Source organism: Equus quagga, chromosome 18 (assembly GCF_021613505.1).
Source record: "Equus quagga isolate Etosha38 chromosome 18, UCLA_HA_Equagga_1.0, whole genome shotgun sequence".
In the NCBI taxonomy this organism is placed as follows: domain Eukaryota; kingdom Metazoa; phylum Chordata; class Mammalia; order Perissodactyla; family Equidae; genus Equus; species Equus quagga.
The window spans coordinates 14,137,548-14,153,704 of NC_060284.1; the positions used below are offsets into that span (position 1 = coordinate 14,137,548).

Sequence of the window (16,157 nt, forward strand, 5' to 3'; positions counted from 1 at the left end):
TACATTTAATTTAATAACTGATGTAGTTGGATTTACAACTATTGTCTATTTTCTATTTCCTATCTATTTGATGTTCCTTTTTCTTTCCTCTTTTGAATTAACCAAATATTTTACTAATCCTTTTCTTCCTCTAACATGGTAGTTATACATACATTCACCATGATTATAATGGTTACCTTGGACATTAGAAGACCCAAACCTGACTTGTAGTCTAATCAAACTGACACATTTACCATTTCTCCAACAAGAATAGTATTTTACAACACTTTAATTCTATTTATCCCTCTGCTTTTTGCCTTATTGTTGTCACATATTTTAAATTCTACAAATATTTTTTAACTCAACAGGAGATCGCTTTTATTTATTTATTGTCCCATCAATATCCATTTATCTTAAATAATATATTTACCTATTCTGCTTCTCTTCATTCCTTACTGAATTTCTATGCTTCCCTTCAGGATCATTTTATTTCTGGCTGAAGAACTCCATTTAGTTTTTATTTTAGTTCGAGTGCACTGGCAACAAATTCTCTGTTTTGTTTGTCTGAAAACATCTTTATTTCCCCTTCATTTTTGGAAGATATTTTTGCTGTGTAGAATTAAAGGTTAGAAGTTGTCTTCCTTTCAGCACTTTAAACATGTCATTCTATTGTTTTATGACTCCCATGGTTTATGTCAGTATTAAAGGTAATGCATCTTTAAGATTCTTCTCTGATTTTTCAGTGTTTTGACTATAAATGTGCCAAGTTGTGGTTTCCTTTGTATTCATCCTGCTTAGAGTTAATAGTTAGCTGAATCTGAGGTTTGATGTGTTTCATTAGTTCTGCTTATTATCTCTTTAAATATTGCTGCTTCTCTATTTTCAATCTGTCCTCTAAGACACTATTTACACATGTTACACCATTTCACTGATTCTTAGTCTGTTTCTCTCTTTATTTCTTTATTTATGTTTTCTTTATTTATGTTTCGTTCTTTATTTATGTCTCTTACTCTGTTTGTTTATTTATTTCTGTGCTTCAGTTTGGATATTTTCTATCGAATTGTTTTCAAGTATACTAATCCTGTTTTCTGATGTATCCAATTCAATGTTAAGCCATCCATTGAGTTCTTCAGTTCAAAAAATATATTTTTCAATTCTAGAAAGTTCATTTCACTGCTTTAGATATATTCATATTCTCTGGTCAATTTCCTATCTTTTTACATGTTTTCAAGAAATTTTTTCCTATTTTCTTGGACATATATTATCATAGTTACTCTAAGGTTCTTATCTACTAACTCCAAGTTCTGGATCACTTCTAGGTCTGCTTCTTCATTCCACTTTTTTTTTAATAATAGAATTGATCATTTCCTTTGTTTTATTTATTTATTTATTTATTTTTTGAGGAAGATCAGCACTGAGCTAACATCTGCCAATCCTCCTCTTTTTGCTGAGGAAGACTGGCCCTGAGCTAACATCCGTGCCCATCTTCCTCTACTTTATATGTGGGACGCCTGCCACAGCCTGGCTTGATAAGTGGTGCCATGACCACACCCGGGATCCAAACCGGCAAACCCTGGGCCGCCAAAGCGGAACATGCGCACTTAACTGCTGCACCACCGGGCTATCCCCTCAACTTAGTTTTTTGTTTTTCTCTTCGTATATGGTCATAGTGCCCTCCTTTTTATGTGCCTAGTAATTTTTGACTGATTGTGTATAGGACACTGCATATTTATAATTTTTTTAAAAAGCTACCAATAATGCTATTTCCATCTGAGAAGATCTACACTTCCCTCTCTAGGCAGTTAGAGAGTGGTGGTCTGATCACTTCCATTCAATCAGGAACTGAGCTGAATTAAAACTGCCTTATAATTTTGATAAGACTCACTCTACCTTCAGTTTGCCCCTATTCTTATGGTGAGGTCCTTGAAGATTTTACATTGAAAGCTGGCAGGTCTTTGTCCCCTCAACAAAGAGAGATTGCAGAAAATTCCACTATGCTTTTCAAAGATTTCTGCCTTAGATTTTTGTCCTGTTGTCCTGTGCAGCTTCAGATTTAGGCACTCTAGCCCCACTGAATTGCCAAAAGCTGTCCTGGTCACACTGTCTCCATCAGTGGCCCTTCATCAGAGGCCAAACCCAGATTCCTCTAGCATAAAGGTGAACAACTTGTTTCTGTAAGGGGCCAGAGAGTAACTATTTTAGGCTTTCTGGCCATACACTCTCCATCACAACTACTCAACTCTGCTATTATAGCCTGAAAGCAGCCATAGACAATCTATAAATGAATGAGTATGGCTGTTTTCCAATAAAACTTTATTTACATAAATAGGCAGCAAGCCAGATTTGGCCCATGGGCCAGAGTTTCCTGATCTCTGCTCTTGCTGCAGCCAGAATCAGTAAATACAGCCAAGGGGAAAAGTAGTTGAAAACTGTGTCCGTTCACCACCGTCTCCAGGACTGTCAACTCTCACCTGGTATGTTCTTCAGGGACTCTATCTTGCAGATCTTTTTCTCCTTAGAATTCAAAATTAGTAAATTCAGCTCTGGTTTTCAGAGGTTTTCTGCTTAACAGATAGCCTTCCTGTAGCTTCAAAATTTGGCAAATATTTTGAAAAAGAAACTAGTCATGTGATTGAGGCAAATGTCTTGAAAGGGAAACTGGTTTTGTGATTGAGTAACAACTGTGTCACTCGAGCCTCACACAATCACCAAACATTTTTCCGGTTTCTCTATCTATAAGCAATGACCCACTGGCTGGACCTAAGCCAGATTCTCAACCTTTGACCTATTCTTAGAATCAGTAAATTAACCCAGTGGAAAAGAGGCTACAGATTTTCAGCTCACCTTTAAGAAGTCTTCCCAAATCTGGGTTTTTATCTTCTTAGTCCTTATTGTTTCTATACTTCTCTAATGTCTTTAAAAATACGACTTTTGAGGCCGGCCCAGTGGTGTAGTGGTTAAGTTCGCGCACACTGCTTCGGTGGCCCAGGGTTCACGGGTTCGGATCCCAGGCACAGACCTACATACTGCTCATCAAACTAGGCTGTGGCAGCGTTCCACATACAAAATAGAGGAAGACTGGCACAGATGTTAGCTCAGGGCCAATCTTCCTCACCAAAAATAGAAAAGAAAATTTGATTTTTGTCTGGCTTTTCTAGCTGTTCTTGGTGGGATCATAAGCCTGTTACAAATTATTTCATCATTCCATAAGCAGAAACTGTATCCTACTACTTTTGATGTTTAAAGTTTTCAATATCACTCAGTTCTAAGTATTTTTAAATTTTCCATTGATTTTTTTATTCCAATAATTACCCAAAGTGTGTTTTTAAATTTCCATACATACATATTTTAAACAATTCGTTTTTGCTATTGATTGTAACAATTATATTGTGAACAGAAAAAAATATGTTCCATAAGATTCAAACACTTTATAGTTGTTAAAACATGCTTTTTTGGCCAACTGAGTCAATTTTTTTAAATATTACATTTTAGCTTGAGAAGAATGCTTATTTTCTAATTGTTGAATCTATCAGATCAAATTTGTTAACCATATTGCTCACATTTCAATTTCAAAACATTTGGAGGAATGTTTTATCAATTTCTGATAACGTGATATTGAAATGTTCCACTACAATGGTGAATTTATCAACCTCTTCTTAAAGTACATAAATTTTTCTAAAATATATTGTGGCTTTATTATTAGATAATTAAAAGTTTAATGAAATGCTTTTACCTTCCTGTTGAGTTAAACATTTTACCGTTAGTTGCCCTCTTTATGCTTGCTAACACCCTTCCTGAAGTCTATTTTGTATAATACTAATACAACTATATATATATAAGCTCTCTTTTGGTTAGCAGCTGCCTGGTAATCCTTTTATTTTCAGCTATTTAATGGGATTACGTTTTCTGTCTGTATGTAGATTTCTTTTTATTCTACTGTAATGATCTGTTTTAAACTAAGATTAATTTACTTAAATTTATCGTTATAAACATTATAATTATTTCTGTCTTCTTACTTTGTAATTTCTATTTGTTCTGCTTTATGTTTCATCTTTACTCCTTTCCTGCTTCCTCATTGACTTTTTTAATTTCATTTTTTTCTTCTGCACTGTTTTTTGTCTTATTTCTTCTATTTCTATTCATTTAGTGGTCATTCTCAAAATGTAAAATGTATACTTACTTTACAGTCTAAAGTTATTAAAACTTACTACTCTTCTCCTCCCATTCAAAAAAAACCTCAGAATACTTTAAAACCAATCACTTCCTCTCCTTCCTACATAATATTGTTATTAAATATATTAGTACTTTTATTTACTCCTCCAAATAAGTATCATCATGGCTACTATTCTCATCATAATTATAAAAGGCACACAGTTTTTGCTTAAATTTACTCACATTTGTCCTAATTTATGAGCTCAGCATTCTTCTTTACACCCTGACCTCTCTGCTGGCTGCTTTGCCTTCTTCAAGAAGTGCGTCCCTCTAGATGTTGTTTAAGTAAGGGTGTACTGATTCAAAATACCCTCAGCTTTTGTATGTTTGAAAATGTCATTTTTTGTTCATTTTTTAATATCAGTTTATCTGGGTAACCACTTTGAAGCAGATGGTTATTTTCTTAAGCCCAACTATCTACAAATGGACCCACAGCCTTTTGTCCTGACCCTCAGACAAAGCCATTTGAACTCAAAACTCTAGATTTCTGTATCAGTAATTACCATTTAGAGAACCTTGCCTTCCATGTTTACTTACCACATGGATTTTAGCTTCCTACGTGTTTTTTTCCAAGAGATTTCCCTATTATTGAGGAAAGTGGACTTTCCTAATGAGAACCACTGTTCAGCAATGGGCTCCCGCAAATATTTCCTGTCTCAGAGATACAAGGGCCTGAGTAAGATAAAGCACATGGTCCCCTGTAAAGGCATGTTTGGATTAAGGTGCAGCTAGACACACCATGGGTTGGCTCTAGGAGAGAGCCCCCACCCACTGATACACTCTTTATAGTACGTCTAACCAGGCCTTGCAAAGAGAGACAAACAGTCTGAGCTTGTTGCCAACTGCTTAGGGAAGCTGCATGTTTGGAACACCAGCTGTGACTATCTAGAAACACTGTGGACAGCTGAACCTGTGCAGCCCCCTCCACTGAGTAAGGGGGAGCCACCAGTTCTAGTTCAATCTGGAAAAAGCCAGAAATGCCATTCATCAAACAATGTTGTTTTCACACAACTACTTTCTTGGTACCTCAGCCCTGTATTGTAAAGTGCTTTTTTGGTAATTTATAGAGCATGTAAGTATTTTGTAACAGAAGAGCTTTTCAGAAAACTCGAGTCAGCAACAATTCTGAAAGTGAAGTCAATTGGTTTTTCTTTATTATTAACTTCAAACCACCTCTCTAAATCATTTATATTAATTTCTTATTCTAGAAAAAGTTAAATGTTTCTAATTTCAAATATTACAGGGTATACTTTTACTGAGAAATGTTTCCTTTTGAAGAAATTTCAAACTGTGACTGCCAAAGGCCATTAAAGTCAAGTTGTGTTTTTACATCTAAGGTAAAAATGGGATTTTTCATATTCAGAGCCAGCTCACTGGCAACTTTCATGTACTCTATTACTAGAAGTTACCTGATTTCTGGATACTCTAGGTTTCACTGTGCCTAATTTTCAATGAACTAGAAAGAAAGAAAATCACTCCTAACACTAAAACCATACAAAATATATTTTAATCATTTTCTATGATTTAGAAGATATACATTAGTGTTTTAGGATACTAAAGAGAAATCTTATGAACATCAGTTGTTTTTTAAAGTGTAAATTAGAGCTTTATCATTAGATACAAGAGTTTAAATGTATACACCATGTTTATGCAAAGCAATAAGAGCAGTTACAACTCCTTCTATTGCATGCAACAGAAACTAAGGGTAGTATCTCTAAGCCAGAGATTGCCTATACTCAGAATTTTGCTCATTATTACCTCTCTCAGTACCTTAAGGCAAAAGTGCAGAAGAATGTCTTAAAGCACGCAATACTTAAGTCACCTAATAGAAATCTAAGACATTATGTTCCTAGTCCATCTCTCAATATACATACTCATAATATACATATATTTTGCATAAAGAAATGCACATTTAAAAAATCAGATATACTAATTTTAATATAACCCAGTTTAAACTGCTCACCAAGTATCTGAATCTCTGACTGGCGAGAGATTCAGACCAGTTAAACCAGGTCCATAACTACTCACAGTGTGATACAAAGTAATGCTCAGCCAGTATCCACACTTAGTTATCAAGGACAAATTCAGGTATTCTGAGATCATATCCTTCGAACTCTTGTATATCATTAATTTTCGTTTGTTTTTCACTTTTGAGAAATCATACTGGAAAATATTAATTAACATTAGAAGCTGGTCCCACCAGATAAAGAGCAAAGAAAGGCTCTTAACACTGAAGTTAAAATAAAGTTGATCAATCTCACTGAAAAAAGACATCCCATAATATTAGCTCATGCTTCCCTTAGTGAAAGTACTTTCAGAATAATATGTGACAGTGCCATCAAATTAAAGAAAGTGTGAAGTCTGGGATATCACTGAGTATGACAAGAACTTTGTATACTTGAATTTCAAACAGAGAAAGATGGAGAATAATAGAATTAGTCAATGTTGGATAGATTGATGTCATCTGCAGCTCAAATGAAAATTGTCAATAAATGGTTGTTTCATGAAGAAACATAATATGATATTTTTCTCACATAAATATTTAATTACTATTTATATTACCAGGACATGGCCAAAATTAAACATGATCTTTTTCAGTCTCCTGTTTTTTCTTTTTTCTATGATAAATTTAATTTTGAAATAAGCATATTAATTACCTGCCATCTTGTAGGGATTTATTTATTACATTTATAGAAAAATAGACTTTAAATAATATTTACTTTATCAATTTTAATGAAAAGTCATATAAATGACTTTACCTGCAGTTTTTAGGTAGAATTTGTTTCTATTAAAAAAAATTTATCAGGAAATTTCAAATTATTGATTATCCCTGAGAAACTCATAGTACTCTAATAAACCTATTAGCTGTGCCCCAAAATTAATAGCTACCATGAAGGATATTGTTAGCAAAGACCTCAGGCCCTGTCCCTTACCAGGTTCATTCCCCCTCCCCGCTACAATAAAAACTATAGATAGTTTAATACTAATACTGTGCTATCAGAATGAGTATTCCAAAAGACTGATAGGTTACAATAATGAACTAACACCTATAAGATAAAAACACAAGGAAATAAGCAAAAATAAGTATGGGAAGACCAGGCAAATAATAATTCCTGTCAGAATGGGCAAGATGTGGCATGGCTGATAAAAATGCAAATAAAGCTATATAAATAGAGCTATATTACACCAAAGAAAGAGGGTAACGCTCTCACCGTATCTTTTGCATTGGAAGAGAGACATCAGTATGGCCGCGTTGAATTTTACATGGCACACTCTTAAAAAGGCATTGACAAAGTATGCTCATTTTATACACATTATCCCCCATCCTCACAATAATTCTGAAAGCAGAGAGTAGATCACCTTTTTGCAAATAAAATATCTGAGTTTCAGAGAGATTACGTGATGTGCCTGAAGACATAAAGCAAGAAATTAAACCAAAATTTGAATGCAAGTCAATTCACCTCCACACTTTCTGCTGTATCAGAGTGCCATAAAGGTTCCTTCTAGCACTAGGAGGGATAATCTGGCAATACTTTATGTGTAGAATACTTGAAAACAAGGTAACGGCATACCAGGATTGCAACAAAAATGGCAATTTCTGAAATGGGATTACAGATTTATATTACTAATAAAAATGTCTTCTGCCTCTTGCTTTCCCTAACAGCAACAATCCTAATGTATTATATGTACAAATCAATATTTTAAAAATTGAATCCAGTTTTACCCACTGATAAATTATAAATAAAAACTGCATTACCTTTATTACTAATTAATCATAAATAATCTTCATACACAAATCTTAAATTTTTGACCCTTCAATTTCTGGATTAAGTATTTAATAATATGCCAACTAATTTCTAAAAATATGGCAGAAGGGTAATAATTCAAAAAAATCCTATAGATTTACCTATTTTATAATCACTAGGTTTATTAAAGCAAGACCACTTACATATAGAAAGAAACGTTAATTATCCTTTTTTAAACTGACAACTCAATATCAAAAGTCTTTTTCACCTGTCAGCGGTTGGAAGAAACAAATATCATGATTTATTTGAACGTACAACCTACCTCAATCTTCAGCATTACAAAATATGATTTTTCCATATGTACAAATATGTAATTCTACTGCCATCTTCTGGTAAAACGCAATTCCCCAATTTCTTATAGTACTTTTCCAAATCAGAAACCTCCAGATAAGACATAACTACTTTCTAGTACTAGATTAATAAAAACAGAATAGGTAACTTTTGAAAATGGACAAAAATATACTAAAAATAAATTCTAGCCATAATTTTTATCAGTACATATGATATGTTCTCTCAATAATATTGAACACTCATTACTGAGCACTTTACCGTATTTGAGCACAGAACTAAGAGCTTTATAAGCAAAATGAAAATTAATTCTCTTAATAACCTTATGAAGTGGAATCATTATTCCCATTTTACAGACGAGGAAATTGAGAATCAAAGAAGTCAAATGGTTTGCCCAAGGTACACAGTTAATAAATGGCAGAGGCTCTGAATTCAGGAGCTAACTGATTTCAAAGGAGCTGCCTTTGATTATGCTGTAATATCCTCTGTAATCTCATATAATAGACATTAAGTTGATTTAACTCATTTAGGACATTAAAACTTAATTTAGTGGAATAGAGCAACAATATTACAATTAGTAAGGCAAACAAGAAAGTCAAAGAACCTAGAATTAAAGAGTTAAACCTTAAAGGTCCCACAATCTACTTCTCCACATAATTCAGAACTTTATTCCCTAAAGATCTCAACAGATTAAATTCTAATGTTCTGTTTCATAAATAATACTGTATCATTTTTGGATTTTTCACAATTTAAAACTTTTAAGTGCTATATGTTTAGTGTTTAAATTAAAATTAACTGCTTTGATACAGTTTTAAATATTAATAAACACTGGCTGGAAATTACTATCCCTAGTAAAGACAGTATTTACTAATTTATATTTAAAGAGGTTTTACTTATACAAAGGGATATAGCACTATATTCTGCTATGCTATTTATATACACTGATTTCTTAAAAGTCATAAACCAACTCAATGGATGTTTTTGTTAATTATAAGTAGTGAAATAAACTGTTTAAAATAAAATTTGCCCACGAAATGATCAACACATTATTTTGAAACTGTAACGATAAGAAATTCGTGTGTATACAAAAATGACAAAATGGTGACTTAATTATCAGTTTTGGTGTCTTTATAAATAAAATAATCACACTTACTTTAAGCTCTGACACTGCACTTTGATGAGCTCCTGAATAACTGAAGTGACCAACACTTATAAATAACAACATAAATGGCCATATAGGATGCTTAAGATAATACAGAATTATACTGACGAGTAAAGTAATCACGTTGAAGTATACAGTAGTACGTAGAATAGTAGGGAAGAAATCCTGTCAACTATTGATTGAGCCATTCTGGTGAATCTTTGGTTCATAAAGTTTCATAATCATATCAATTTACTATGAGCAATTTTCAGTGAATAGTTTGATCACAAAGTTTCATATTCCTCATAATCTATTTTGCCTAAGTCCAAAATAGAGTTTTCTACTAAATATGTGTATTTAAATTTTTATTTAATTTCCTAGTAAACATACAAATAAAGACTAGAATTGAAACGTTCAATGATATCATAAATACTATAATACGTCCTTTACATTTCCATATAAATTTTAGAATCAGTTTGTCAATCTCTACAAAAAAGTCTGCTGGGATTTTGATAAGGATTGAATCGATCACCACCAGACTCAGTAAGATCCCAGAATACAGTCAATATAAAAATTAATTGTACTTCTGCATTTGAGCAATGAATGGAAAATAAATTTTTACATATTACTTAAAATAGCATCAAAAACAAAAATATTTAGGAAATTTAACAAAAAGTGTGGAAGACATCTACACTGAAAACTATAAAACAATGCAGAGAGAAATTATAAGAGATCTAAATAAATGTAGGGATATGTTCACAGATCAGAGGACTCAGTATTGTTAAGGTATCCACACTCCTCAAATATATAGAGTCGATCCAATCCCAATCAAAATCCCAGCAGGCTTTTTTCCTGAAATTGACAAACTGATTCTAAACTTTATATGGAAACACAAAGGATCTAGAACAGTCAAAAGAAGTTTGAAAAGAAAAAACTGATGTGTAGGACTCACACAACCTGATTTCAAAATTTACCATAAAGCTAAAATAATCAAGAGAGTGTAATACTGGTATAAACAGACATATAGTTCAATGCAACAGAATCGAGTCCAGAAATAGACACATACATATATGGTCATGTGATTGTTGACAAAGGAACCAACACAACTCAACAAGGAATTCAATCTTTTCAATACATGGTGCCGGAATAACTGGATATCCATATGGGAAAAAATGAACCTCAACCCCTAAGCATACTCAAAATTAATTCAAATTAAATCATAGACCAAAACATAAAAGCTAAAACTACAAAACTTCTAGAAGGAAATAAAAGAAAGTCTTTGTCACCTTGAGTTAGGTTGAGAATGCTTGCAGAAAGAGCATTAAACATTAAGAAAAAACTGATAAAAGAACTTTATCAACATTAAATCTCCTACTCTTACAAAGACATTAAGAAAATGAAAGGCAATCCAAAGACTAAGAAAAAATATTTGTAATACATATATCTGACAAAGAACTTGTATCCAGAATATATAAAGAAATTTTACAATTTAGTAAGAAAACAACCCAATTTTTAAAAACTGAGCAAAGGACTTGGATAGACACTTTACGAAACATGCATGAATGACCAATAATCACATGAAATGATGTTCAACTCCTCAGTCATCAGAGATGTGCAAATTAAAATCATAATGAGATACTACTACACATCTACTAGAATAGCTAAAACTAAAAAGACAATACCAAGTGTAATTAAGGATGTGGAACAACTGTTTGTGGGAACGCAAAATGGTACAGAGACTATGGAAAATAGTTTGGAACTTATAAAGTTAAACATGCACTTCCATGTGACCTGGCAAACCTCCTCTTAGGTATCTACTCAAGTGAAATGACAATTTATGTTTGGATACAAATATTTATGGTGGCAATATTCATCACTGCCAAAAACTGGGGGGCAAAAACAAATGTCCTTCAATTGATGCACGAATAAACTGTATCACATGTATCAGTAGTCTGTTCCTTTTTACTGCTGTGAATTTACTGCCGTAGCAATAGAAAGGAACAAACTACTAACACACATGACAACAGGGATGAATCTGCAGTGTGTTATGCCAGTAAAAGAAGCCAGACTCATAAGGGTACAGAATGTACGATTCCATCTATATGACATTCTGGAAGAAGCAAAACCATGGGGACAGAAAACAGATCAGTTGTTTCTAGGGATACGGAGGAGGAATTGGATAAAAAGGGAATTTCTTTTGGTGATGAAGTGGCATGGTGATTATTCAAGTATATGCATCTGCCAAAACTCAGAAGTGTTTACTAAAAAGGGTGATTTTACTAGAAGTAAATTATACCTCAATTTTTAAAAACTCAAAAAAAATTGAACTACAGTTGCACACAACATAAATGAATTCCAAAAACATAATATTAGCAAAAGAATCAAAACATAATGTTGAGAGATACATGCTTAGATGATATAAATAAAATGAAGAGCAAGAAAGTAAATTCCATGAAAGTTAGGATAATGGTTAACTTTGAGGGGAAGTGAAAGGGTTGAGATTGGGAAGGGGCAGAGGCTTGGAGAAGCTTCCAGCATACCAGCATCATTCTCTCTCTTTTTCTGGTGGTTATATGAGTAGATGCTTTGTGATAATTCATTGAGCTACCATTTATATTTTATATCCTTTTAAAAGAGAACAAACCAAGTAACTCAGGGTAAATTATAAAAGAACAAAATAAGAACACATTTTCTAGAAGTATGAGGCATTCCTAGATTCATGTCTTGGCTCTACCATATGTTGGATATGTGACTTTAGGCAGGTTTCTTAACCTTTCTCAGCCTCAGTTTACTCATCTGTAAATGGGGAAATTACACCTGTCTCATAAAGTTATCATGTGAATTAAATAAAATTAATACAAACACCCTTCAGGGTATCTGCCTAGCTCTCAAGTCCCTTTTTGGGGGTTCATCTTATTCACATGGGTTGCAACCCCCAGGGGCCATGATTTTGTCTCATGTGACGCCACTATTGCCAGCTCGACCAGAGGTGAACATCTGACCCAAGCTGGGCTAATCAAAAAGCTGTCTGGGGAGCTTCAGGTGGGGAATGAGCAAGTTCATTCCCTAGCGGGGCTTTATCATGAATAGAAGAGCTATAAATCTCCAGAACAGTAGTGTGGAAACACTCCATCCCCTCCATGGCCAGAGCAGCAGAGAAAGAAAAGGCTATAACAACAGGGAGATGGAGAGGGTGCTGCCTGCGTTTCTGATTGATATGTGGTTCCTGATTCTAGTCTCTTACTGGGGTCTGCCCCTGGGTTCCATAAAACACAGAATATCTGTATAACCAATGTCCTTAAGAAAATAAACCTAGCTCAGGTTGGATTCTATTATTTACAACCCAAAAGTCCTAGCTGATCATATAAGGCATGAAGCATATAGAAAGGACTCAAAATATGATGACTGTGAAAGCAATTGTCTGATCTTTGACCTCCTGCATGAAGTGGGGACCTCCTTACCAAGCCCTTGAAAGAGTCCTACCCTGGTGTTCAAAACATAGACCAACCTTGAGGGGGCCACATTCAGCCCTCTGTTGGAGGTCTGTAAGAAAAGAGTCCAGTCTCAAATTTCCTGCTAGACTCAAAAATTTTCAATTGTTAAAGACTGCCTAAAGAGAGAAAGAAATTCTAGTATAACAGAATAAAACGACAATGACAAAAAATTCATGAATAGAATCAAGTGCCTAAACTTAGAGCCTAAAGCAAAAATCAAAGTAGGTAAGTTTTCATCTAATCAACCAGGATAAAAGTTAAGAGTTTACAGTTCACATTGTCCTGCATTCCTTATCTTCTTGAGCAATGCCTATAGAATCTAGACTTCTACATTTTGTAACACTAAAATGTGCCTGTATTTTCACATCCACAAGCTGGAGGCTCTTTTCCCTTCATGTATAGAAAGGACACAAAACTGGTAACCTGAGTGATGCGGACATGGACTTATTACTAGATTCTAGTAGGCGCGACCCTTTCAGGAGGGCAGGCTATTTATCTGTCTGCAGACTTATTAAAAGTCAACGCTTGTAGTGAAGCAGTTTAGAATTAAGTTATAGAAGCCAAGTTTATTGCTATCAGCCCTTATTTTCCTCATTTGTTCTTGCAAATAAATTAATAACACATTAGTAAGATACATACAGAGACAGTGCTGTTACAAACTATATGACTGTACCTTACTCAATATCTAAGTTTCAGAAGACACACAAAAACAATTATTTCATACAGCTACTTCAGTCAATTTTATGTACTAAAGTTCTTCATCATATCTGATTTTAGTTTAGTATACTCTAGTACACAAAATATGAAATACCGGCAATGTGAACAAATCAGGTCCATTATTTCCCTAATACAAGTACAAAATAATTTTTTAAAAAGTATGACTGCCATGGGGCTGGCCCCGTGGCCAAGTGGTTAAGTTCGCGCGCTCCGCTGCAGGCGGCCCAGTGTTTCGTTGGTTCGAATCCTGGGCGCGGACATGACACTGTTCATCAAACCACGCTGGGGCGGCGTCCCACATACCACAACTAGAAGGACCCACAACGAAGAATATACAACTGTGTACCGGGGGGGCTTTGGGGAGAAAAAGGAAAAAATAAAATCTTAAAAAAAAAAAAAAAAAGTATGACTGCCAATTTTAATAACAGTGATGGTACTGATATTTTTAACCTAAAATCTGAAAAAATACATATATATTCAAGCCCATAATTTCCTTAATTGTTTTTTGTGATATCCAATCTCTCACGAATATACTTTTCTCTAAACAAGCATTTGATTGCCTTTCATATTTGCATATAAATACCACCTACATATACTGAGATAATTTTTGTAGCATCCATGTAAAAATTCCTGGAACATATTGGGAACTTAACTCTCCTAAATTAACTGGATAACATATACCAGTAATCATGAAACCATCCATAAGCAATATTCTAAATAAAATTTATTTATAAACACTAGAGGGCGCTCTAACTCAACAATCTGGGCAAATTTGATGCTTAAAATAATTTTCTCTTCAATTAAAGATAAATTAAGATAATCTTCAGCACCAACAATTTTTGCTCTCACACTAATGCATGGAGACATTTATGAGACAAAATTCAATTCTCCCAGAATATAAAATGAAACAGAATTCCACTAAAATCATTTTTTATTGTACAATTATTACGTATTTAATATTGTATTAAATGGAGAGAATAGAAAACAAGTACAGAAGAAGTACAAAGATGGTCATTGCTTATAAAGGAAATTAACACAATGTTCAGATGGTTAAGAGAAAATGTATCTTGTATCTTATAGGCTTAAGCTCAAGGGAAATTACAAAATTAATTTGGTAAAAGACAAATAGCTCAATTTCAATTTTAGTTGCTAAATATTAAGATATAGTTTAGCTATTTTACAAAGGAAATTTTAAATTCAATATTTAAATAATAAATAAAAGTGATATTGCTGTGGGATATCATCTGCTGTCTTAAGAAAATATATTTTTTAAGCCAATAGTTATAGGAAATTGGAAAAGAAAAAAAAATCCAATACTTTGAATATCCAGAATACGAAATAATTAATAATATCAATTTTTAAATCTGCATAAAAGATGTATTTTGTGCTAGTTTTTTAAATTTACTCCTAAAACATTCATAAATTCAATTAAAAATCTTTGAAATTTTCAAAATTGAGAATAATGTACACGCTGACATTTGGCAACCTAGAAAAGTTCCCTGGAGTATGGGTTTTCAGTAGATAGCATTAGACAATCACAAAGTTTAATGCCTAGTAAAATATATCATCTATAGAGTTCAAGAAAGTGGCTATTCACTGAGACACTATTTAATCCCAACAAAGTGTTTTGCTTTTAAAAACGTTTACAGAGAAAAAAGCAAATGGAACAGTATAAATATTTCTAAAATTTACACATCCAGAATCAACCAATTTCTCTCAAGCTTCTCCCCCCGACACACACCCCTACACATGCATGCATGCATGCATACTCACACAAAATCCACTCCCCAAGAGGGGAGAATCTGCTATACCAGTCTCTCTCATTCCTTTCCCTAATAAATTACCCAGAGCCCCCCAAAGAAATCCTACACAGTGGCACCTGTTGATGGAGGGTCACTCCAAATTTGCAACAGCCCCAGATAAACTGTTCCAGACTAATAGAATACAAGACTAGGGAAAAGCCAGAGCTATGACTGAACCAGGCTCACAAACCACTCAGACTCTAGGAACCAAAATACATGGCAGTCAACTAATCCGACTGCTGGAGCCTGAAGAAACTGTGAACATGGAGGCACTGTGCAACAGTTTGAAATATGTATTTGGCAGCCACGGTCTTTTGGCATTTGCTTCCCCTTTTTATGTTTATCGACCTTGCATCTGCCAGATTCCTAGGGCCTTTATTACCTTCTAAACGGGCAGCTGCCAACTTCATTCAATGTCACATCATTTAATACCTCCTACTGCAACAGATGATAGTGCACACACTCATTAGAGAGGACTAATGTTTGAAACGTTCATACACCTGCCCCTCCATGAAGGTCTTCTGACCCACTACACACCTCCACTGCCAGAAAGGTATGGCTGAGACAGCAAGTCACAAGGAAAGTTTCAGCCCTTTTTAGCAAATCTCAAATCACACTACTACAAACCTGTTTTTTGGAGCTACAACATAATCCTCTTCACGATCTTAGCTTCCCACTGCTATTTATAGCTTTGCCCATAAATCTGAATAGCATTGGG

General features: G+C 34.0%; 1 protein-coding gene across 2 annotated transcripts in view; it reads right to left on the bottom strand.

Moving 5' to 3' along the window:
• The window catches only part of PIGK (phosphatidylinositol glycan anchor biosynthesis class K), a 107,555-nt gene that overhangs the window by 41,693 nt on the left and 49,705 nt on the right, over window positions 1-16,157 (bottom strand). The gene's annotated exons all lie outside the window — the stretch shown is intronic.